This window comes from Eumetopias jubatus, unplaced genomic scaffold (genome assembly GCF_037043125.1).
Source record: "Eumetopias jubatus isolate StellerSeaLion01/CBP00866 unplaced genomic scaffold, mEumJub1_p1.0 scaffold_3, whole genome shotgun sequence".
Classification (NCBI taxonomy): domain Eukaryota; kingdom Metazoa; phylum Chordata; class Mammalia; order Carnivora; family Otariidae; genus Eumetopias; species Eumetopias jubatus.
Window position 1 is genome coordinate 180967774 of NW_028274809.1, and position 25785 is coordinate 180993558.

Below are 25785 nucleotides of genomic sequence, written 5' to 3' on the forward strand. Positions count from 1 at the left end.
TTTGAGGAACGACAAACTTCCAGAGGGGTAGAATCTTTTCTGTGTTTTAACAAAAGCCAACCATTGTGTTTCTGTCTGTCTCCTTGCCTTCAAATAAGGGACTAGAATCTAGATGAACAGTAAGATTTCTTCCAGCCCTGGGATCCATGATCATAATTTCACCATAATCCCTTCGGGACTGGACTGCTTTGCAAAATAGAATAATTACATTCGTAAGTGACCAGGCTTGTTGAGAGGGCTGGCAATGCAACAGGTTGGGGGGCGCAGAGAGGGAACTTGTGGGCATCAGCTCGGGAGATACGAGGGTGCAGGCAAAGCAGTGGCAGAAATTGGAATGAGTTCAAAAAGAACAATTCTCATTTTGTTTTGCTGGAGCAGAGAGACCTGCTGACAGAGTTCAAGATTATAATGACTCAGTGAATATTTAAACACGGTTATTTCTTCCTTTTTCATTAAACCTTTTAAATGCAGAGATCTATAAAGCTCCGAGGTTTTTAAGGTTTGAGATGTTAGAGAAAGAAACACAGTGACATGAGACCAAATGATGTAAGGTGATGACATCAGCGTCAGAATGCTGTTGCTAAGGTGAAGCGGTTTTTCTCTCTAATCCAGATGGAAGGCTCAATAATTGCCCATTTCTGGTAAAGAATATATCCATGACATGATCCCTTTTCTGTAGCAGATAAAACAAAGCCAGATGCTTTCTCTTTGCACAAATTATTTTTAAAATAAAGATTAAAATTTTATTATAAAACACAACACATGTTCTTGGAAGAAAATTCAGAACATTTTATATAAGTTTGAAATTTTTCATTTATCAAGAATATACACTGAGGTCTAAATGAGATCATTTGATGAATCAACCTGAAAAGAGGTAGCCATATTTTTGAATTTAGAAAGGGAAGATAGGGAAACATCTAGAAGTGAAAAGAAGGATCTGGCCCCTTATGATTGCTGATGGAGGGATGGTGGTGAGGGGTGTTCTGGGTGTGAAGAAAGGACAGAAGCCAGACTGAATCAGACTGAAGAGTGGATGGAGCCATTAGTACAGAGAGAACAGGGCATCGCCAAGAAATAACTATTAAGAAACAAGGGGTAGGGCGCCTGGGTGGCTCAGTTGGTTAAGCAACTGCCTTTGGCTCAGGTCATGATCCCGGAGTCCCGGTATCGAGTCCCGCATCGAGCTCCCTGCTCAGCGGGGAGTCTGCTCCTCCCTCTGACCCTCTTCCCTCTCGTGCTCTCTATCTCTCATTCCCTCTCTCTCAAATAAATAAATAAAATCTTAAAAAAAAAGAAAGAAAAGAAACAAGGGGTAGAACTTAGTGACAAGTTGGCGGCCAGCGCAGTTGAACACAGAAGCCCCTCCCATACTAATGTCTTCCAGAGTTCTCCCTGGACCCTGGACTATGCATCTTCTGCTTGGAACACACTTCTTCAGAGGGCCCATGACATGCTTCCTTGACTCGGCTAATCTCTATCATGGGATTTTTTTCAACGTGGCCTGTCCGGTTTATGCAGTTATCCCAACTCCCACTCAGATTGTCTGATTCCCCCTTTGCTGTGTCCCGCTGTTCCTTCTATTTTTTTTTTCCTTAACAACACTTTCTGATTCCTGTGTTACCTGCTCTGTTCTATTTAGAGCCAGCATGTTGCAGTGGTAAAGAAATGGACTGTGGAGCCAGCCTGCCTGGGGTCGATGGGCTCCACCACTGGCTAGCTCTGTAGCCCCGGAAAGGTTACTTAGATGCTCAGGTGACCTTTCCCATCTGTAAGATTGGGATAATAACAGCGGGTATTTCATAGTGTTGTGCTCAACACATAGTAATTGCTAAGTAAATGCTTAATAAATAAATCGTCTCTACCAGCCGCCAACCTCCAAGACTGTAGGAATTCCCGAGAAGCACTTATCATGAATGGCATTTGGTGGAGGAAAGGGATGAGTAACATGTTTTCTATAATTTGGTGTTTCTCTTGGAACATAGAGTTTAGAGGGGATGAAGATTTGAAAGGGTAGTTATGCCCCTAGGTCCCTACACAGCCACCAGGGGCCCTCTGCTGGCCAGGAATACCTGGGCAAATGGTTTCTGAGATTTGACTGAGGAAGAAGGCTGTGAAGGTCTGGTCCAACCAGGATACCCTGGAGCCACAGGAACTTCAGGGTAACTGTAGTTCTAAGAAATGACTGGAAAGTAACATCGAGTCATGGTAGATGCCTCATGAGTTGACAAAGTTGAGGACCTTTATAAAGTAGGATGATAGAGCATCAGAAAGAAGATGTTGAGTTGAATGAGGCAAGCAGATATGGGTATGGCCCAAAGAACAGGAAAAAAAAAAAAGATTTATCTGGACTCATGTTTCCCAAAATGTATCCCCTAGAATATCATGCCAGTTAGATGTTTTTCAAATAAAAGGGTCTGTGATAAAATAAATCCTCAAACATGGCAAACTAGATACCCTTTTTTTGGAGATTCACAAAGCACATTCCCAGAATAAAAGCTCTGAGAAGTCCTTTGGTGAAAGCACATGTTTAATGGCTCTTCCAACATTTCCCAAACTTACTTGGCTGTGGATCCTTTTCTTTGGGAACATTTTGAGACGAGCATCCATAGATCTTTCTTCTGGGATCACTGTGTCATTCTTCAAGCTCCTCGGGGTCACGCCTGTATCTTGCTCATCTTCAGATCGTCCCTGCCTTGGTTGGAACCAATATATGGCAAGTATTCGGTAAATCCTAATCAGATGCGTAAAGAAGCGGATCCAGGTAGGGTGGCAATCCTGGGAGAACCAAAAAGAGACGGAGTGGGGACTGGGAGTTTTGGAAAGAGTTTCGTCAAGGAAGAGTTTCATACAATGGTAGAAAATCAAAACCAGTTGCATTCATTCTTTAAATGCAAGCTTTAATCCAAGCTGCACCTGTTATTTCCCACAACTAGTCCAACCTTTCACTCGGGGATGACGGTGTCTCCTCTAGTCTGCGAGCTCACATACCCCGAGCTCGTGACTTCACCAAGATCACCTTTTTCGTCAAGCCCACCCACTTCTCAATCTTCTGGAAAAGAGGACACTCCCGTTCCATTAAAGACCCTGTCTCGGGAGCTGGACGGCTCATGGAACATCAGTGAACCATAAAATCCCAACTCTACAACAGCACATGCCATTGGGTGGCACTCAAGTTGTTCTTGATGGGGGGGGTGACTCTTCCCTGGTTTCCACATGCATGATTCCCAACAACCCTGGGAAGCACCTAAGGAGGTGCTCTGATGCTCGGCCTCAAACACAGTTTCTTACTCATCCATGGGTCAGGTTCTATCATAGGCACTTGGAATATACCAATAAACAAAATAGTAAAAGCCCCCTGCCCGTGGAGGGTGTGGGGGGGCCTATATTTTAGTGGAGGGGATCGACAACAAACAGTAAAAGTCGATTATACATTATGACAAATGGGGGCAGGAGCTATGGAAAAGGAAGGAAAAGTAGAGGAAGTAGTTCTCTTCTCATCCAGTTGCTGCTGGACCCCTGTCCAGCTTGACCTCTCATTGAGAAGATGGGCAGGAGGTAATGGATGAAAGAATCTTCCGGGGCGCCTGGGTGGCTCAGCGGGTTAAGCGTCTGCCTTCCGCTCAGGTCATGATCCCAGAGTTCTGGGATCGATCCCCACATCGGGCTCCTGGCTCAGCGAGGAGCCTGCTTCTCCTTCTCCCTCTGCCTCTCACCCTGCTCATTCTCTCTCTCTCTCTCTCTCTCTCTCTGTATCTCTGTGTCTCAAATGAATAAATAAAATCTTTAAAAAAAATTAAAAATAAAAAAAAAGAAAGAAGCTTCCAAGTCATCCAATAGGAGCAAGAGAATGCCAGCCACCGGTAGCATTTCAGGTTTGGGGGATTCTCTTCTCTGTCGTAAATGCCACATTAATACAAAGAGGTGGAGACAGGGTCTAAGAATACTCATCCTTCATTAGAAGTAAAATCAGATTATAGTGTATATGAAGGAAGCATGGTAATTCCCCAGCCTGCCTAAGAGAAAATAGGGATGAGCTGCAAAAGATATGTGTGGTCTTAATGAAGAGGACTAATCAGGAAAAGTCTCACTGTTCCTTCCTCTTTACACTTATTTCCAGAATTCACCATTTTGAAAGATAGTGGTCACTGGCAAGTGTCTTTCACCATGAATAGCCAGCAGTATCATCATCCTCTTTGTCTCCTAGCCTCTTCTTTTTGCCCCACAAGCGTCTGAAATTCTGGAGAACTATAAGCCTCACCTGCATCTCAGAAGCTTGTTTTCAAATGACCTCAGTTTCAGGGCTGGCGTGTCCAGCAACCTTTGACCGGATCTCCTTTCTGCAACTTCAAGTGCTCTTGGACCTCAGGACAGGAGGCCTGATGCAAGTATCATGCCAGAAAACAAACACAAAACCAAAAACAATGGGACAGTTGACATTGGCCAACCCATGCCTTAGTGTGTGGTTCACAAACTGTGCTTTGAGTCACCCCGGGGAAGCTGCAGTGAACTCGCAGGGGTTCCGTGAGACCTTTTCTATGTCCAGGGAAAACACAGCAGTACTCTCAACATGTGTCAGATGGTGTGCAAATTACTAATTCAAGGTAATTCAGTTTCAGTATGAGACTCATGCTATATTCCTTTCAATGATATCATCTATCTTTGCAAAGTTGGATTTTTATCAGTGAGGAAGACAAAAATCAAGTACTACACAAAAACCATTATGGACCAGGAAATGAAGAGTAGTGGTTCCAGTCTGATTTCAGGCTTTGAGAATTGTATGCAGTGCCCAATAGGCACTCACAATCTATTAATAACTCATTAGGGTTATTTAAGAATGAAATAAAAATATTACTTTTTCTTCCAGACTTTTACTATTAATTTTTCAAACAGCTACAGAGTTGTTAAACAGTCAACTAAGTTGTTAGGACCTAATTACTTATTAAATAGAACATTTATGTATTTCTTTTGGCCTAGGAGCATGGTGAAAAAAATACAGGATGTCAAAAGTGCTACAAAGTAGGAAAGTGTGGAAATCTCTACTTTAGTGATTATGTTTTGACATAATCACTCTGCAGTGAAATCTCACTAGAATTCTAGAACCTAAGGATGATGATGATAAAATCAGCAGTAGTAAATAGTAGTAGCTAAGATATATTAATAATTAATTATGTGCCATGTTTTATGAGAAGGTTTTCTCAGACATCATTTTATTATTTACATGCTTTATGCAATTTATTTCGTTCTGTTTTCCTTACCCTAGAAATGTTAGTCCTGATTTTTCCCAGAGTCTTCTGCCCCTGGACCCATGGAGAACATTTAGAAACCAGTTGACCTTTCTTGCAATAAATTCAATTGAGAACACTGTAACTTTTTTTCTGACAATTATAAAACCAAGTTTTCTATTCCCTGCTACATTTTCAACAATTCGCACATTAAAAAAAAAAAAAACAAGCAAACAGAAAACTACCAATCTTTTCTAAAGTATGCAAATTTTCTACAGTAAAAATCCATCAACCAAAATTAATTCAGCACTGCTCCATGCTAGGCACTGTGGAGGATACAAAAAGGTTTTAATGCATGGTCTCTGCCCTCAAGGGTCTTGTGGTAAGGTTTCACATAAAACAACTAGAGAAAAATAAAGAACAGTATATACTAAAGGACCAAGTGGACACATGTAGGCTAGACAAGCATACCGAGAGATTATACTGAGACAGACCGAACTGTCACAGACCAGACCCATCTGCAGTGGGCCTTTCTGTCTCACTTCTCTCTTGGGGGTAAACAACCTTCTCCTCCTTTTGAGCCGTCTCTTCTAAAAAGTCAACACTTTCATCTGTTCTAGGACACCTACCCTTTTCCCCTCGAAGGAAGATTTTGTTTCTATGGAAATCACCTCCATTTTAAACATCATCAGAGATAAGTTTCCTCTTGACCATGAGCTTGCTAACTTTGATGCATCCAACAAAAGGAGTGATCTCCTAACTGCACTGTGCCTTTTAGCTTTTATATTATTTCCTCTTTCCCTTCTCTAGCCTTTCTTTTTTTTTTTTAATATGTATGTAGGCTACATCCATTGTCCCTATGCCTTCAATGTCGATTTTTTTTTTTTTTTTAGAAAGGAGCACTCGAGTGGGGGTGGGGAGGGCCAGAGGGAGAAGGAGAGAGAGAATCCCAAGCAGGCTCCATGCCCAGCACAGAGCCAGACACAGGGCTTGATCTCACAACCCTGAGATCATGACCTGAGTCGAAATCAAGAGTCAGACGCTTAACTGACTGAGCCACCCAGATGCCTGCCCCTGCACTATCAGTTTTTTGCTTGAACCCTGCATTTTTCTTTGCCACTGTGTTACTAGTGTTATTTTTAAGTTTATCCATTTAACCATTCAACAACAACTTAGTGTCTGCTATTACATACATCACCGCATGTTCTAGGTACTGGGGATAAACTGATGAACAAGAAAGACATGGTCACTTCTATCACAGACACTAGTGAGATACATAAGTAAGGAAACTATATTCACAATACACTGTGATAATTGCTATGGTGAATACAATGTCAAGGGGCCAAGGAAGTCATGGTGGTCAGGGAAGGCTTCCTGGAAGAGGTGACATGTACATTGAGTATTGTTGGATGGAAAGATGTCAGATGGGCATGAAAGGAATCAGAGCTGTTTCATACAGAAGGAATCCAAGCTGTAAATTAGCAAGAGAATAATACATTCTAGGGATTAAAACTGGTTTAGTAATACTGGGTATTAAGTAGGAGGGAAGTAAGTTCAAGAGCAGTGGTAAGAGAATATACTCAAGAATTAGGCAAGGGGTTTGTCCTGAAGATAACGGGTGTCACTGAGTGACTATGTGGATAAGGACATGATAAGATTTTTGTTTCCATTTGGCTGTGGTATGGCTGTGGTATGAAAAGTGAGGGCCCAGATTGGAAGCAGGGAGGTGAAGAGGATGAGGACTTGAACTAGGGACACAGCAGTGAAGATGGGGAGACATCAGTGAATTCAAGAGATAGGAATCTACAGGACGTGGGAATATTTGCATGTCGGTGTTGAGACAGAGGCAGGCATCAAAGATGGTGGCTCCATTCACTAACGTGGGAGACATAAGAGCAATGTGTTCCAATAGAATAAAAAATAAGTTAGGGACAAGGTGAAAATGAGTTATCTCTGGTCCATTCAAGTGATAAATTGGGCATAGAGGTCAAGAGAAAGGGACGGAGTTATAGATCTTGAATTCATCAACCTGGAGGAGATAATTGACAGCTTCTGTTGGACAAATATCTATGGTTTTGATTCCTCTGGCCACCTTCTTTACTTTGACACAGTTCATCACCTTCTTGACACTTGTTCTGTTTGGTTTCTCAACATTCTCCTTTCTATTTAGAATATCATGACTTCAATAAACATTAATTTTCTTTTCAGAGTTTCAAGGCTTCCACAATTGAGTTATAGACAGAAGGTGGAAGAGAAGAGGAAGAAGGGTCGGGGGAGAGGGGGAGGAAGGGGAGGCAGATGAGAAAAAGAAAAAGAAAGAAAAGTCCAGCTTGGATCTGCAGTATATTGTATTGATCAATTCATTAATTCAAAACACATATTTATTTATTTATTTATTTATTTATTTATTTATTTATTTATTTTTAGTTTTATGGTTTTATTAACACAAATACGACGTGCACAACAAGCGGTCTATTCATTTTCTTCACTGCGCAGCCTGGCGTTGGGATTGGTGACTGATTGCCAGCTGGGCTGCTCTTTCCACAATAGCTTTGCAGTTCTTGAGGAGACATTGTAAGCAATCTCTGCACGGTAAGATTTGTTGCACATCAGCAGCACTTCAAGCTCCTTGACATTGTGGACTAGGAACTTCCGGAAGCCACTGAGCAACATGTGCTTTGTTTTCTTGTTGCTCCCGTAACCAATGCTGGGCATCAAGATCTGGCCCTTGAATCTTCTGTGCACCCTATTTTCAGTGCCTCTGGGTTTCTGCCAGTTGTGCTTAATTTTGACATAGAGGTTTGACTGGGGCCAGATGAACTTCTTGGTCCTCTTTTTAACAATCGTGGGCTTCAACAGAGGTCTGAGGGCAGCCATGATGCCCAGTAACAGATGGCTGCCACCTCCACAGGCAGCGCCGAGGAAGAGCCAAAACACATATCTATTATTGCGCATCTCCTGTCACATGCCAGGCACATACTTGGTTGGATGCTGGAGAGACAGTAGTAGCTTCTGATGCTGGTCAGCTGGCTGAGAAGATAGATCTTAAGTAATTAACCAAATAAACGTATTCCCATGCCCTATAAAAAGTTCTATAAAGTAAACATCATCTATAAAATCTTGCTACTCAAAGAGTAGTCCATGGACCAGAAGCAGCAGCATCACCTGGGAGCTTGTTAGCAACGCAGAATCTCAGTATCCACCCAAGAACTACTGAGATAGAATTTTAACAAGATCCCTGGGGGGATCTGCATGCACATTAAATTTGAGAAGCACTGCTCTGGAGTGCACAGGCTGGGAGAGAAAACAACAGGTGGGACCTGAACTCATCGTGGGGTCAGGGAAGGGCTCCCTGAAGAAAAGGCCGTTGATTAGGCTAGAGAGGTAGGCCGGGGCTGGATAACACGGGACCTTGTAGACCATGCTGAGAACTTTTATCTTGTTCCCCAGCCCACGCTGCCATAACAAAATGCCCTGTGGACGAGTGGCTTAACCAACAGACATGTACTTTCTCAGGGTTCTGGAGGCTGGAAGTCTGAAACCAGGGGGCAGTATGGTCAGGTTTTGGTAATGGCCTGCTTCCAGGCTTGGAGATGACTGCCTTCTTGCTCTGTCCTTGCTTGGGTGAGAGAGAGAGAGAAAAGATCTCTCTCCTTGATATCTTTTCTTAGAAGGGCACTAATTCCATCATGAGGGCTCCACCCTCATAACCTGATTATCTCCCAAAGACCTCATCTCCAAATACCACCCCACTGGGGCTTAGGGCTTCAACATAGGAATTTGAAGGAGACACAGCTTAGTCCATAGCAAAGATTTTGGGCAGAGGACTGTAGGTAGAATAATCAGAATTCTACTTTTGAATTCTTATGTTTACTGATATGTAGAGAAGGGACTGAAGGGGTCAAGAAAATACGCAGGAGGCCAGCTAAAAGTCTGTTTTCATAGTCATGGCAAAAGATACGGATAGCTCGGACCAAACCGCATTGGTGGAGACAGGGCGAAGTGAAACATTTCTAAACATCTAAGTGCCGAACCTGATAGGCTTTGATAATGGATTTCATATGGTGTTTGGGGAGAGAGGATCAAGAATGACCAGCACATTTTTCCTTGTGCAAGTTGGATGGATAGGATACCAATTCTTGAGATAGGAATCATGAAATCAGCAAGTTTACTGATGGCATGCAGCTAGATATGACAGAAATGTAGAAATAAATATAAGAGTGGCACATTGATCACGTGCCAGCCACTGTATAGATGTTTTAAGTGCATTATCTTAAGATACCGTGCAAACCTTGCCTTCTGGGGTGGGGAGATCAGCTCATTATTAGAGGGTTAATGGGCTGGTAAAATGAACAGTGCCAGCATGCTTTCAGAGGAGAAGAATATCAGAGAAGACGATGTGAACAGAGAAGCCGTAACAGAGGAAAGAGAATGCAAGTTGAGGTCTAAAGGTTGGATGAGATTTTGTTAAGTGAAGCTCTTGGGAGTCAGGTCTAGGGATGGACTGCAGGAGCCAGGTCTCGGAGAAATAAGCATGACTCCATCAAAAAATTCACTTGGGAAAACAGGGTAGAAAAAGTTGCGTGGAAAGAGAGGGAGCAGATTATGAAAATCCTTCAAAGTCTGTAATTGGGATTTTAAAAGAGAACACTTTGAATATGAAAGGAACATGACTTTACATGACGGGAAAACCTGTCTGGCAACAGGGAATCTCGAACATGGGAAGGCTTGCGTCCCAGAAGCCAACTTACGAGCATTTGTATTATCCAGGTAGCAGGTCAGAGTTCTGAACTCACCCGGAGGGAAAAAAAAAATCAATGAGACCTAGTTTCATTGGATGAAGGTAGGAGAATGAGTCAAAGATGACTAAAATTTCAGGAATGAAATGAAGGGCATGGTAGTCTCATCGTCTGAATCAGGGAGATCAGGAAGAGGAGATTCGTAGACCTGTGATTGTCCATTTGCAGGCAGTATGATATTAAGTATATCGATGGCTAAAAATAATTGTCTACCTGTTTGACCACCGAGATTATTTAAATTTTCAGTAAAAATTAGAGTAGGCAAAAGCCTAAAAGTTATATATGATGGATTTACATCGGGATGAAAACTGTCGTAATCCTCATTAGAAGTATAAAATCCAAGGGGGGGGGGATAACGCATGATAGTCTTGAAGACATAGCCTATACATCATATGAAACCTTGGGTTTCAAACTGCAGTTAGCAAAATCAACAGAAACCACTACCTTCCACCTCAACTGTGACATCGTTACCGATGCACTGAGCAGTTGCTGGTAAACAACAGTGCATTGGTTCAACCTTTCAGATGAATGGGGCTTTGTTCCTGCTTTGGTTCAGTCATGGAGGCATGACACTTCATTTTTTAAATTCAAAATGTGTTTCAGTGGAAGGAAAATGTATGCTTTTTGTGTTCTCCAAATGCCATATGGGTTTTTTGTTTGTTTGTTTTATTTTGAGATCATGCAGGAGTACTGTTGACTGGGGGAAAAAATAAGTGACCCATACCAACCTTTCCGTCTCTCTTTTCCTGCTTTATCTCGGGGAACTTCAGCACCTCTAGACAACCTTTGGGGCGTGGCACCCGATGGTGCCCCTTGGATCGCGTGCCGTGTGCATTCCCCTGTGACTATCTTCCTGTAATCACTGCTTCATTAATGACAATATGGACCAATGCACAGTATTTATCAAATGGTACCTGAGGTCCCTTAGGATTAGGGGAAAGCACACCTAATCCTCTCTGGGGTGCCTGCCAACAGGACAAAAGGGTAATGTGTAGCTATCAGTTGTATTGTTCAGAATCCCCTAACTGAAGACCCCAGTGGTTGGAAAAACTTAGATGAAAGCTCTAGGAGCTACAGGAACTAAGCACTGCAGTCACAGCTGTTCTTCAGGGAAACTGTGTGCCAGGGGGTTAAGCATGTTTTGATTTTGAATATGCACTCGGGCTAACACCGTCTCCCCCGCTAAGAGAAATCATCTGTAAAATGCTCTGCAAGGTATCCCCGCCCGTGGTCGACGTGCAATTCCTTCCCACCCCCACCCCCGAAAAACAAATCCATGCTTTGTCAACCGGGAGCATGACTTCAGTTTCCTGTACGACCTGGATCCCTTTGGAATCTGCGGAGTTGGTATTTCCGCAAGTATTTGCAGTGCAGCCGCAAGCTTGGGGCTGGCTGTCTTCAAGGGTGTTTTCTCCAGCTACCCCTCTCTCGGCTCTGCCAATTATGTGCCACTTTGTCTTGGTGCTCTGATTGCTTTCTTCTGAGAGGGAGATTCCTCTTTCATCAGTATGGATGCACTGTTTTCACACACGGCCGGCGCTGTGTTGCTGTGTCCGTCACCCTATGAGGGCCGGGCTCAGACGAGCAGGGCTGACGAGCTGGCCGGCGATTGGCCGCCCGCCCCGCCGCGGGGAGGGGTTTGCCGGGAGGAAGGGCTGCAGCTTTACAGCAACAGAGTTTAGACTGTCTTTGCTTCATCATCTGAAGGCAAAATTTTCCAGCTACGGCAGACGGCTCTCAGAGTACAATACGCAGGGAATGAGGACTATTTACATGGAAATTTCTTCCTCATGATGCCGCGGAGAAGCCTCCTCGGCCGCCCGATTCTGCCAGATGTTCCCGGGGTTACTGTAAACGGGAAGAAGAGGCAGAGCTAAACAAGGTAAGAGAATCATCCCCCCCCTTCCCCCCCCCCTTTTTTTGAATGTTTAAAGAGTTTGCTGCAGTATGCTGCATTCCATGTGTGTTGCTTCGGGAAGCCAGGGAAACCGGATTCCACTAATTCAAATGTAATACTTGCAGGGGACCCTGGAGTTTTACGTAACATTCTGATTTGAGGGAAAGACATGGCAAAGCTTGAATCGATGCCGCCTGTCTGGGGTGAGGCATAAAACGAGTTTTTATTCCAAGAACAGATCTATTTATTTCTTCAACAGAAACCATTTGAATTCTTGGGAGCGTTCTTATTTTCTCAGTGGAGAGCGTTCTCACACTGCCATCGTTAACTCCCGAATAAATAAAGTTTACATTGATCCTATTATTTGAAAAACAGGCTTGTAATTAAGAAGAAAAAGAAAACTTCGCAGTGAATCATCATCGGTGGAACGTATAGCCAAAAATATATATTTATATATACATATATATGTATGTTTATTAGAAATTAGGGACCTGCCTCGTTCTGTAATGCCAGGGCGTTGAGTTTCAAAAGCACATTTTTAACAAGCTAGCAAGAGGTAGCTTTCTGACAAGTTTTCGATACTGTAGTTCAATGTTTACATTTCTTTTTCTGGCATGTCTGAGCCTTTGTTTCCAGCTTAAAAGTGGAACCATTATATTCAAAAGTAAAGCTGGGTTAATAATGCTTACTGCAATTATCTGATCTTTATGCATTTTTAATGAGAACACACAGCCAGCAGAATAATTTAATGAGGGCAGGCTAGCTTTTAAAGCTGTGTCTCACTATGCCGAACCATATCAACTTTCTTGCCGAGAAGCAGCAGGGAGAAATGATGGAGATTTATTTTTAACACACTTGGCCCAAGAGAAGGAAATGATATATTTGTTAAAGAATTCTTTCTGCCCTTTTCCGTTTTAAATTTCTGCCAGGCATGAGGAAACTGTGCTTTTTTGTTAGGCCTCGGAAGCATGTGTTTACAATAAATGTGTAACATTTTTAGAATAGTTAGCAAGCACTGAAGCGAAGAAAAAAATCTGACTTGCCTAACCACTACCACCATGAATGTTCTTCAAGAAACATAGCTGTCCTTTTAAAAGACAAAGGTTAAGTGGAAAGATATTTGTTAATTTGTTAATACGTGAATTTGGGGGCTAATAAAGTAAAAAAAAAGAGAGAGAGAGAGACAGAGAGGAGGGCATTCTTCTAATCTTTCAATAAGATGAAGTTTCTCCAGCTACCCTGCCTGTTTTGTGAGGGGCCATTCAAATATTCATTTAAAGAAGGGCAGTGCCACGTAGATTCTTCTAGACCCACTGTTTTTACTTTCAAGGAGAAGTGCAGGACACTAGCCCAGAACTTCTGACGTCATCCCCCAACTATTTCTGCTGTGTGTTCTTTTATTCAGGCTCATGGAGAGGAATATTGCTTTATGTCCTGGCCAGGAACATTCTGACTCTCTCTTGGCAGGTCTTGAGTTATGTCTTCATAGCGTAGCCCGGCCTTTCTAAGCCCCCAACCAATCTCCAGCATAACTAGGGCATCTTCTTCTACCTGCCTCTCGTCGGGCGGGTCTGAGCAGGTTCTCTGCAGGGTTCTGGCTGCGCAGGCAAAAAGCGGCGGGGAGCGGAGCATGGCTTTGCTTCTGGCCCAACTTCCCCTTGGCACAGCCCAGTACTGCCACCTGGGTGGACAGTGCCTGTGGCCTCATTCCCAGTTCCCCTAGAGCCACTATTGAGGACCACGGTTATGCCACCAACTCCGTGGCCAGTCGTGATGGTGGGAACAGCTGCTTTTATAGAAAGAGCACCATGTCCTAGGGCAGATGGGCTGAAGGGAGGGAAGGCCCATCCTGTGGGTTGTTAATCCATGTCACAGGTGGTAACCTTGGTCACAGAGCTCAGGGGAAGGTTAGTTTCTTAACACAGAGCCTTTTAAGAGAGAATTTCCATCAGAATAGATGGGAGTTTTCGGGAGTTCCTGGTTCTAGTTGACATTCCCTTTCGTGCTGCTTGTGTAGCCTTAATAAGCAAGCACCCACCTCAATTTCTCTTTCTCTTAATAGAACTGAGTAATACTTGCTACACTTTCTCTCATAATTCTAGCATTTTGAGAGGCCTTGACCTTGTACCAAAAAAAAAAAAAAAGTCGTTTGTCTCTGGCTACAATGAGCTATTTAAAGTACAAAGGATAAAACCTCTGTATTAATGAAACTGTTGGCAAATGCCGTAGGGTATTATAGTCATATTTCCAGAACCCTTCACTCTACTTCATGCTCGTGTCCATTTTCTGGGGATATTTATCCTTAGACCAACAAACAAAATTTCCAAGGAAATGAGAGCGTTGGTGTTTGCATTTTCTCCATCGATCTGGTCTAATATACTAGAGGCTGTGCTAACCAGACTATTTCAGATGTAGACCTTGTAGTGCCCAAAGCATTTCGTGCTATTTTTGCTTTGACTTTGCATTAAATTTGTGAAAGTGGAATGAATAGGACAGAAAATAAGAAGAAAGGAGGAAAATATGCTTGCAAAATACACTGGTTATGTAGCTTTACTGGTTAATAGCCTGCCTCCTCTCTGCTAGTTGTTTTAATTTGCTGTTGCTATGGTGAAAACAAATCAATATCACATGGCTACCAGCCAGTCCCGCGCTCAGGGAGCGCCATCGAAATTCAAGATCAGGTACTCAAGATTCCGTGCAAAAATTGGGAGAAGAGCATTTAGATTCGAGTTGAAGAGAATTCCTGACGGTAGATGGACTAGGCTCAATCTCACACGCATTTTCTCTCCCTTTCGTCCTGCACTTTCTTACCGATAACAAGAGAAGATGGAGAGAAAGGCATAGTGATTTGTTTACATTTTCCAAAATGACAAAACATTTCATCAACATAGAAGTAGGTTGGTAACATTGCAAGGGGGTTCTGATTAATGAAAGGGGCATGTGGGGCCTGTTGGTTGTTTAAGACATAGTTTGGGGGCCTTTAATGTCTCCAGGTACAGCTGCACCTGAGAGCTGACAGGGTCAGAAACAGTTTCGGCTGTCATGTTAGGCAGAGAAATCTGGCAGCTCTAGGGAGCAGGTGGGCAGTGGAGGTGAGGGGCATGGCAGAAGGGTGGAGAGTGTGAACCATCAACGCCAGCCAGGAGCAAAGTCAAGGGGGAGGCCATAGGTCCAGGGTCTGAGCACGGAAACCCAGGGGCCAAGCAGAACAGGGTAAAGGGCACTTAGCTCTTTTCACGAAGTCTGCCTGAAGTCCTAGCAAGGAAAGAGAGGAAGGGGCTGTGAAGAGAAGTGAGGGGGTCACGCACACAGGCATACTTTCTGGAATGGTCAGCTGAATCGGATGGGCAGAGATGCGCCTGGCTGTGGGGAGCCGGGAACTTGATATTTCACGCTTCGGTTTCTCTTGGAAGAACGAGGCAGAAAGACTTAGCTGGGCTTTGTAAATTAGTTACAATACTGTGTTTCTCTCTCTCTCTCTCTCTCTCTCTCTTTTAATTTCACTCAGCTCTGTTGTTTCTTATGTTTTGTTTTTTAATGTGTACAAACTGAGTTGCAGTGTGGTAATATTCATAGTAAGGAGTCTGAGGTGGCGTCATGGTTAGGTCTGCATCAGGCCTATGTCTCCAACGGCTCTGCATTGTTTAGCTGGGGCGAGTCCCCCCTCTGCTGCTGAGAGTGAAAACAGGTGTGAGGTAGAGCCCTAGGGTTTCTTTTGTGAACCTGAGCCCCAGGCCCGTGGACAGAGTTTCATCGGGCCTCCTCCCCTCGACATGGCAGAAACGTTTGGTAATAAAAGTGGACCCACCGACTTACCTTAGTGCTCTGACAAAGAATGCATTGTCTAGGAGATGCAAGGTCAGTATATTCCATCAATCAGTCAACAAGTGTTTATTAAACACCTCTTGGGTTCTCTGGCTTTTGCTCTTTGGTTAGAACGAGTCAGTTCCCTAATACCTGACTTAGTGTACGTGCAAAATAAAAGGCAGGAAGAAATGATGCAAAATTGTAAGTTTTAAAGACTTTAATAATAAATTTACTGGCTAATGTTAATTTCACATTAACTTCCAGGCATTTATTGCAGGTTTCAGACAGTTCTTAGTGTTGGGGGGAGGGGCGGAGAATAAAGGAAGGAATTTTGAGTTTTAAATGTCTGCATATCTATTCCATTTCTCGGCATAAATGCTGTTTAAATAACATACAGAGATGTAAGAGGAACAGCCGACATAGGAGAATGCTCTGAAAAATCCCAAATATGAGGCTGCTGAGAGCAATCACGCAGTCTCCACCGGCCGAGATTCAGTGCCGAAGTGACTGGGGGAACATGGACGTGTCATCTAAAGAGCCTCCAAAAGTCACCAAAAGGAAATCCTAGACCCTCTCCCACACTCCCAAGCCTCAGGGTACCTGGGGAGCCCCTGATGCAATTATCTGGCCATTCCCAATCCCAGCAAGGAAACCTGATTCCGGACCCTGGAGGATTAAACTCCCCCCCCCACACCTTTTTCCCCCTTAAAAACAGTTACTTAAAAAAATATATTTCCCCTTTTAAACACAAAGTTTTTGCTTTGTTTTGTTTTGTTTTGTTTTTTTACCCTAACATCTCTGTGTATTTTCTGGGTGTAGACAAGCTGCAAGGTTAGGGACCCAGTTTGGGGGAGAGCTGAGAGGGCAGACCGAGGACATAAATGAGCCTCAAGAAGTCTTTTTAGTTGTGAGTCTTGGCAGGCAGATGGGCAGTGCTAAGGGTTATGAGCATCAATGCAAACTGACTGCTCTAAGAGCTTTGGGGGTGGTGAGCCCCCGTCAGAGGACAGAGGGAGGAGGCAGGAAACACCCAGCCAGGCAGGTCCTGGGCCTTAAGCATTTGCAATCCACAATCGCCGGGGAACAAGATACTTACAAACAAGATAAGAATAGGTCAGCACACAAATGTCTTCAGAAGGATAATTAACATATGTATAGTTTCTTACACTTTACAAAGGGCTTTCACAGACATTATCTCAATTAACAGTTCAAAAAGAGGGTTTAAAAACCAGGAGCCTAAAATTAGAGCACCAGGTAACGCTCCTAGAAGAGATGAGTTATAACCTGGATTAAAAAAAAAAAAAGCGTTCATTTTTATTTTGTCTGTGGTTAGTTGACTTGAATTTTGAAGAGCAGGAGAAACTTCTGAGTGTCCCTGGTACATGTATGCAGGTCACTATCTCCAGTCCCCACAACTTTCTTGGACAACCCCTTATAACTAGTACTGGAGGCAGCCTAGTTGCCAAGGCAGAGCAAGAAGAGAGGTTGATTGGCTTTGCTTTCTCAGCTCTGGCTGCTCCGAAGGCAACAGGGGACAGAACCTCTACTGGCTTCATGCCCCGACCCAGCCACACAGCAGCAAGGTGAGTTTGGCTATGGATGGCAGGCACGTGCTTCTAGAACATAAAATTCATGAATGGTTGCAAATGGCTTGCAGACCTGGGAAAAACCAAAGTCAAGAATGAAACCAAAATTCGAAGTAGTCCATTTGCCCATGAGAGCATCTCATTGAGTCCTCCCATGCCTGTAGGAGGTCAGTTATTTTTAGAAATCTCAAATATACCTGATATCGTTTACATTATGATGCAAAAATGCTGGGTGTAATAATAATTACAATGTCTTACATGTATAAACCATTTCAGTTTTTATCATCTCTTTAATGGTCACAAAATCCCTTTTGTCCCCAATTTATGAGTTAAACAGCAACTGAACTTGAGTGAGATGAAGCAATGTTTTCCGTAGCCAAAAAACAGAAAAGTTAGTCCTCAAAACTATGGGAATCTGTGCACATGATATTCAATGAGATAAAGCAGTCTTTAAATGAAATCACCCTACAGTCTGACTAGGAGTTTTCTTGTAACGGATGTTGCATAGTGCATAGAGCCCAGCCCAAGCAATTTTGGAAAGACAGTAATGTTTTTAATTAAGATATTGAATTGTTTTAAAAATCTATAAATTTCTGGCATCCTGGATGCCAGCTTCAATTAATCAACTAAGAAGTATTGGTGAAGCATATATCAGTGATTTACTATTGTAATTTTAAATGCTCTGGTAGTTCGGGAAGGTAGAACTCTGTTTGGGCTGGAGTAGTAGATAACTTTATAGAGGAAGAGATGCTTCCTATATCTCTGGATAGATATATTTTCTCCAGATCAGTGGTTCTGAATGTCTCTGAAATGTCTATACCCAAGCCTAGGTAGGGCAAGATTATTCACTAGGTGAGGAGTAGCTGAACTTGCATCTTATACATTATTTAGCTCATCCTTTTAAAATGTCAATTTTCATGTGTTTGATAATGTATGTGACATATTAATATTGTCATGCAAGTATAACATTGATAAGTAAGTAACAACCTTATGATAGTTGTTCCTGCTCCAAAGTATTTTTCTGATAGAGGGATATGTTCAAAAAAGTTTGGAGAAGACAGTAGTCAAAATCAGAGAAGGGAAGGTCATCTCCAGAGGGAGGAACAGCATGACGTGATATAGGGGCCAGTGTGGAAACTTGTATTTGGAGAACAGGGATGACATGTTGGCGAGCAGTGGGCAATAGGATTAGTGGAGAAGTCAGTATACAGAAGACCTGAAGAGTTATGAGGAGGAGTTTGATTTTGTTACCTATAACAAACATCACATCTAACGTTTTAAAAGTGTTCAATTAGGACTTGTAAGATAGAGTTAGAGGTTTGAAAATTTGTAACAAGTGATGCCACTGGCAAAAAAAAAAAAAAAAATGGCGGTATTCTAGGTATGAGGTAGGAAAGAGCTGGATTAGACCAGCAGTGTGAGGATGGAGGAGAAAGGGCAAATCCAAAAGGTGTCTTGAAGGGAAAGTAAGAGAAGCTAGTGAGAGCTTAGAAGAGCCAAAATGACACTGGTGTTTCTCTCAGGAGAAATATCAATGGAACCCTAACAGAAAATCGAGATAGATGGGAAAAGGGACCAACCAATAGGAATGAGGTGGAGGAAAGGAAGGAGATGATGAATTTTGAGTTCTGGTCATGGTGCTTTAGCTAATGGTGGGTCATCCAAGTGGGCTACCCCATAGGCATTTGACAGTGTGGGAATGGAGAACAGCTTAGATGCGAGGTTTCAGATGTCAATTGAGACGAACCTATGTTGAAATCATAATTGAGGCCATGGATGCTTGTAACCTGCAGGAGACGGGCAGATGACCAAGGATGAGCCATGGGGGAGGACTGCCAGAGGCCTAGAAGAGAGTAAGAGCTAGCAAAGGATCAAGAAAATAAATATCCACAAAGGAGCAAAATTGCTGGCCAAAAAAAAAAAAAAAAAAAAAGAGTACTAAGACTTTTAAGCACCATACCACAGTCTCCTTGGTTCCATGGATGACAGAGCAGCCTCCCACACTGTATTATCCTACTGCACATAGTTTACCCTCTCTGGCCCTTTGAAGGCAAATATTGGTTCACTGTAATGGTGAGAGTCACAGAATATTGGTTGGAGGGGAAGCCTGGGTGGCTCAGTGAGTTAAGCGTCCAACTCTTGGTTTCAGCTCAGATCATGATCTCAGGGTCATGGGATGAAGCTCTGCATCGGGTGCTGTACTCAGTGTGGAGTCTGCTTGTTCCTTCCTCTCTGTTCCTCCTCCTCCTCCTCTCTCTCTCTCAAATAAATAAATAAAATCTTCTTTAAAAAGAATACGGAATGGATAAGGAAATCCTCATCGCTGAGTTTTTCATATATACAGTTGACTTTTTCAAAAGTAGGTTTTCAGTAATAACCACAAGAAAACACTTAAAGCCAGCAGTTATCAACTCTAACATCTGTATCTTGAAATACACATTTTGGGGTGGTGGTATTGGTCAGGATGGGAATTCCAGAGAGATTGGAGATTTCCCTGGACACTGGTCATCCTATCCTCACAGACCTAGAGGCCCATTTATTCTGGAATCTAGCAGGTCTCTGCTGAACCCAGCCATAAGGACTGCTCAAGAAAATGAGAAAGCATTCAAAGTAGGCAAATGGTTGTTGTCCTCATACCAGATACCTAGAGTGTGTACACAGCAGAATGCCTCTCAAATTTCCATGTGCAGAGGGCGTCACCTGGGGCTCTTACTAAAAATGTAGATTCTGTTTGGGTAGATTTGGAATGGGGCCTGACATTGTGCATTTCTAACAAGCTCCCAGATGACGCTAGCATCAGTGTAGATGGTGGCAGGCCATTGGGTCTGGCATGGTTTTAAAGGAAGGCTCCACAGGGCTGGGGACCAGGACCTGCCTCCTCAACACAAAGCCTTTCCGGGATGCTCAGGCTCCGAGTGGGATGAGGTTGAACTGACTTATCCCTTGAACCTTGCCCCAAAGCCTCTGTGGTCAAGGACGAAAGGCAGGGACTTGCACAGTTTCCAGCAGGTTCTGTGGCTATGGGCTGCAGGTCTGTGGATGTCTCCCTGTGCTTGTGACGGCTGTCTTCTCTGTGGACAGGGACTCTTACCAATTCCCCAAGAGATTTCCTCGCCAGCCTCTAGGAAAGGCTAGTGAGTTTGTTTACCCGTCTCTGTTCCAGAGATACTTTTCTCCTATGAAATCTATGTGTTCGAAATCAGCCTTAGACTCTGTTTTCTCTGGACAGTGGTCGGAAGGGGGACCTGGGAGTCTGACATGGCTACTCCAGTCCTCATGCCCTCAGTGGATTAGCTCAGGGAACTCTGACAAACTCATCATCTCCTTTAATGGTGCAGATAATGCCATTCTCTTGTCATGCTCTCCAAAGAATACGAAGAGTAGAGAGGAAGGGTTGTTATATGCAGTTAAAGTTTCAAATGCTAGTTTTAACATTTTGCAATAGCAATGAAGACAATTTTAGAAATGCTACTGTCTAATGTGGCGGCTTAAGTGAAATGGCCAGGCCTGACTGTGGACAGTTTTATATGTTGCTACAAGTCTTACACTCTGGCTTTGTGTTCATCTCTCTCCCCTTGCTCGAGTTCTTTGTTTTCCGGTCTGTCCCACATGTGGCCCCACTCTCCTGGCCCAGGAGTGGAGCTAAACTGATTTAGAGGAAGTCTTCCCTGCCCAGATGCCCACTTACTTCACACACAGAGGGCCAGTGTTTTTATGCATTTTTAATTTACCAATAACCTTTTAAGAATGAAAGGAAACACGTGTCTGTTGAGTTTATTGAGTGCCTACTGTATGCCAAGCCCTCTGCTGAGAGCTTCATGTGCATGGACTCAGTTAAGCCTTTTTATGAAGAACAGAAAGTCCAGGGAGGCTGAGTTACTTGCCAGGGTCAGCGAAACCCGTTGGTGGTCTCCAAACACCCAGGCCTTTTCCCAAGGTGCTTCCTTGGGGCTTTGCTTTAGAGAAACTTCTCTAGCATCTGCACATACTGCTGGCCCAACTCCCTCAACAGTGAGGCAGAACACAAAGAAGCAATTGCTGGTGTAACCGTGCAGGCTTGAGTTCAGTTTTAGCCAGGGGCTCCTCCTCACAAAGGGACTGGATCCATCACCAGGGATGGCTAGAGCTTTCTCTCCATTATTCATTGTCATTAGTTGGCCTTTTCTTGAATCTCATGTGTGTGTGTGTATGTGTGTGTGTGTGTGTGTGTATGTGTGTGTGTGAAGCTTAAAGACCTAAAGATGTCAACTTATAGATACCTTAAATAGACACCATATGTAAGAGCCTGTTATCGGCTGTGAGGCCTGTAAGGAGGCGAAATGTGTTGTGCTGTGGCCGAGGCCCAGGGTGGCCGTCTCCTGCCCCTGCTCAGCCTGCTCCTGAGCTAGCCCACCGTCTCCTCTCTCTTGCTCTGCTCTCTGCCGAGGCTGTCCCTGGCATCCGTTCTACAGGGCACACATAGATGCCTGCTGTTTCTGGGGTTCCCTTCACACCTGGCTCTGAGCTGGTAGAAAGGTCTATTTATTTGCCCCCTTAGGAAGCCCATCATTCTAGCCCTAAAGTATCAGCTTCCTGGCAGCCACCACAAAGACCATCCCCTCAGGAAACAAAACAAACCCTATCTCTAGTTTCCCTGTTTCTTTTCTTTAAAGTTCCCTGGTGCAACTAGGCTGCAATTAAGAGTCAGGATCAAAGGGACTAGCTGCCTCTGGGGCTGCAAGGACCAACGGAGAGCTTCCGTCTCCTTAACTCCTTACTCCCCGTGACCTGCTGCTCACCTGCTCCTTGGTTCTCTGGTGCTCAGGGGGCGGGAGGGCGGGGGCTTGGGGAGACGCGTCGGAGCCCGCGGAGGGGCCCCTCACACACTCGAGGGTCTAACAGCCCCTCCTCCAGAGAGCCACCCACCTGACAAAACCCATAAGCTTAAGATGCAGATGGGGGGGAATCCCCAATTGGGAGGAATTGGGGGGATTATCTAGCACAGTTCATGTCTACCTTCTACCACAGCCCTGGCAAGCAGGTTCTCAGAGCGTCTTTTCCCCTCTGTTGACTGGGCAATCAGTACCTCAGAATGCTTGCAGACCATAACATTTTACATTTTACTGTAAAATTCATCCTCGTGCTGAAATGAAATGTGACTCCTGTGACTTTCACTCCCCAGCCCTCGTTTGGGTCTTTAGAGTGACCCAAATGCCTCTTCACAAATTAACAGATAGCAGTCAAGCTTCCTCTGATAGGAGCAGTTGACAGCTCCCTTATTTAGGCTATAATACCTTTATTTATGCAACATAAGACACTCTTTTGAGTTTCTCTTGTGGACCCAAATCTCTATCCTACTTGAACCTTGAACCAGCGGTGATCGAGGGAGGGGTGGGGCACTGCACTCCCTGAGCTCTGTTAGCAGAGCGTGGAAGAACTGAGGGGTGGAGGTGAACTTAGGAGGGACAGACATCTTCCCCAGTGATGTGGAATGCTTTAAAATTATCTTCAATCCCAACAATAGGCTGTAGACACCTTTGGAAATACCTGGCAAGTTGCTAGACATTGACTTGCAAAACCCATAGGATGATTGATAGATTTAGATGGATATATATGTACATAGATAGGTAAAAATAGAGATTAATAACAGATATAGATACACAGGTACAGATTTAGATTAATAGAAGTAGAGATTAATACTTATATATCCAGATAAAGATATTCAGATTATATATTACGTGTTTAGATTGATAAATACACACACAGATCTATACATTAATATATATACACACAGGAACAGATACAGGTTGATATATACAGATAGAGAATTCACACAATTTGAATACCACACTAAAGCAGTTTTCAGAGGTCAAATACATATTTTGGGTGTTCTTTTGTTGTTTTTTGTTTGTTTGTTTCTGTTTTCGGCTCCACAAAATGGTGATCACTTTAGCTGTGGCTCCCAGTCCTCCCGGCTTCCTCTGTGGCTCTCAACACAGTCCTTCCTCAGCAGCTCGAAGACACGCTCCGCCATCAGTAGATGCCAAGGTCATCAAAGGAACTAATTAATCCCGGCTCCAGTCAACAGTGATCTGCACGGACCTGTCCTCCTTCCTCAGAGAGGGAGAAACCAGGAAGGATTTTCTCCCTCAGTTCCGCCCGGGGCCCCTACTCAGGGCCACCCTGAGCAAACAAAGGAAGGGCTGGTCAACTATTTCCCGACTAGCTGGCCAGGTTTTCATCTAGAGAAAGCCTGTTCAAAGGCTCTCAAACTTGAGTTGAGACAAGCCTTCCAGTTTTTCTTAGGAAAATCTCTAGGTTGAAATTTAACCTAAAGATCCCTCAGGCCTCCTCTCTGCCTTTTTTTTTTTTTCTCTTTACTACTAGTTTTACTAATGTCCATAAACCCAGCCAGCACTCTCTTCCAAGCTGAAAATTTGCCTTTTTAATTAAAACTACAAATTTCCTAGCTGACCACGAGGGAGCATAAATTCCCCCCCGCAGGGTAAAATTTATGTTGTATAACCCAGACCATGCTAAATAATTGATCAGAAAAAATAATTGAGAGGAGGGGTTATTTTTGGAAACATTGACAGCCAGGAACCCGGGATGGGAAGTTGGAGAATGTTGCTGTTTAAAACATTGTGGAAACAAGAGTGAATATCAGTCTCCTTGGCCAGATACATGTCGGGTCTTGAGTTAATGGTTCTGTGCCTGTGTTTTTATTTGATGTTCTGATCTCTTCCTTCCAGCCTGAACCATTAGTGCAGCTCAGGCACGGGAAGCAGCAACATGGGGCTGTGTGCTTTGTCAACAGTACGGAGTCCCTGTCTTAGATCTGGTCAGTGCAGTTCTTTGTGAGCCTGTGGCCCTCTGTGGCTCACCCACGGCCTTCCCCCCCAGCCCCCGAAGCTGCCAAAGTGGGAGGGCCATCGGCATTGGAGTTGGCTTCCCTGTAGTTTGGCAGAACCCAGCAAATTCTGGAGTTAGCTTTGTGACACTCTCCATCTTGCTCACTGGCTAAAAACAGAAAGAAAAAAAAAAAAAACCCTACCCAAATCAAAACCATATGTTCCATACAATATCAGGCTTCTAGAGAACACCGTGCTATTAAATAATCACCATCAACCTATCCACATATTTGAAGGCTACAGGAATAGGAGCCGACCTGCTCCGGCCCCAGCCGAGACAGGTAGAGAAGGACAATTCCGTTCCATTCCTTTCTCAAAATGGCATGTCGCTGGAGCTCTTTCAGCTTTAATGGGGGACTCAGAAAGAGGCTGCATTTTCTAACTTATTTCCCTCCTTCCTGTCTTCCTTCTTCTCCTCACATTTTCAGGATTGAAAATTAGAAACACTTTTCTCCTACACACAAAATTACTCTCACACACACACATATACACACACACACACACGCACACACACATACTTTTTTCCCCCTGCTTTGAAATGGAAGTAGCTGCCTGAACAGTCAAAGGGTTCATTTAGCATGTAGCCATCTAGTGCAAGGTAGTGGCTGGTTCAAGGGAGGGGTCGCCCTTTTGGGGAGGGGGGCTTCCAGGGTCCTGCTAATAGGGCGTTTCTCCATCTGGGTGTGGGTCACACAGTTGTGTTCCCTATGTGAAAATCCAGTCAGCTGGACACTTCGGATGTGTGACCTTTCTGTTTCTAATAAAGTCTTTAAAATGTACTGGCTACCTGGCACCGTCTCTTGTCAGATAAAGGGAAAGCGAGTCGGAAGGGGTCCCCGTATCCTTTCCCCCTGCAGCCTCCCCTCCTTATCTGTGTCTCCCCTACTTTCTGGGCTCCAGCAGGGAGCAGTGGGGCTCCATTCCCCCCTAATGATGAGCTCTGTGAAGCTCCTACCCCAGGAGCAGTGGGAAGTTAATGCTTCAAACCCAGACTTGAAAAGATCATCAATGTTAAATAAGAATGATAATAATAATGCCACTTTGTCCTGGGGTACAAAGCATGTCCTTTTCTCTCCTTGTGCTTATGTTTTATGTTTTATAAACACCTGCAAGTTTTGCCTTAAGTGTTTTGGGGGGGTTCTTTTTTATCCTATTGTGCAAACAAGACTCACGGAGGGAAGGGACCACATGGGGACTGCAGATGACCGTACCCTTTGCCCTTTCTTGCCCTGCAACCCTAGGATTCGTGGGAGTCCATGTAAGTCAAGGGAATGTAGGTCTCAACAAATCAATAAGGCTGATAAGGATGGCAAGAGTGTGAAGCTCGCAGGTACTCAACAGGGATTCGAATTCTGGATTTTCCAACTTCGGATGAACAAAAGTCACCAAGTCACTTGGAACTTTGATCTCCTGGTTGGCACAAGTCAAGGGGATGGTGCCATGTTTCAGGATTTGGGGGAAGATTGGGGGCAACAAGATATTGGAAGTGCCCTGCACACAGTGAAAGCCCTTTGTCAATGGGAAGGGGCTGATCACTGTTTTTGTTTCATCTTTACCTGTTTGGCCAGGGCAGATGCATTCTAC

At 43.9% G+C, this 25785-nt stretch overlaps 1 protein-coding gene and 1 pseudogene across 2 annotated transcripts in view; one reads left to right on the plus strand and one right to left on the minus strand.

Moving 5' to 3' along the window:
- Positions 1–7694: 7694 nt before the first annotated feature.
- Positions 7695–8099, minus strand: LOC114215817 (large ribosomal subunit protein eL32 pseudogene; annotated as a pseudogene).
- A 3588-nt stretch (positions 8100–11687) lies between these two features.
- The window catches only part of MBNL2 (muscleblind like splicing regulator 2), a 154174-nt gene continuing 140076 nt past the window's right edge, over positions 11688–25785 (plus strand). For both annotated transcript variants that reach the window (XM_028112092.2, XM_028112093.2), the window contains exon 1: positions 11688–11903. The gene's annotated coding sequence lies outside the window, so the exon portion shown is untranslated. The remainder of the gene's footprint in view (positions 11904–25785) is intronic.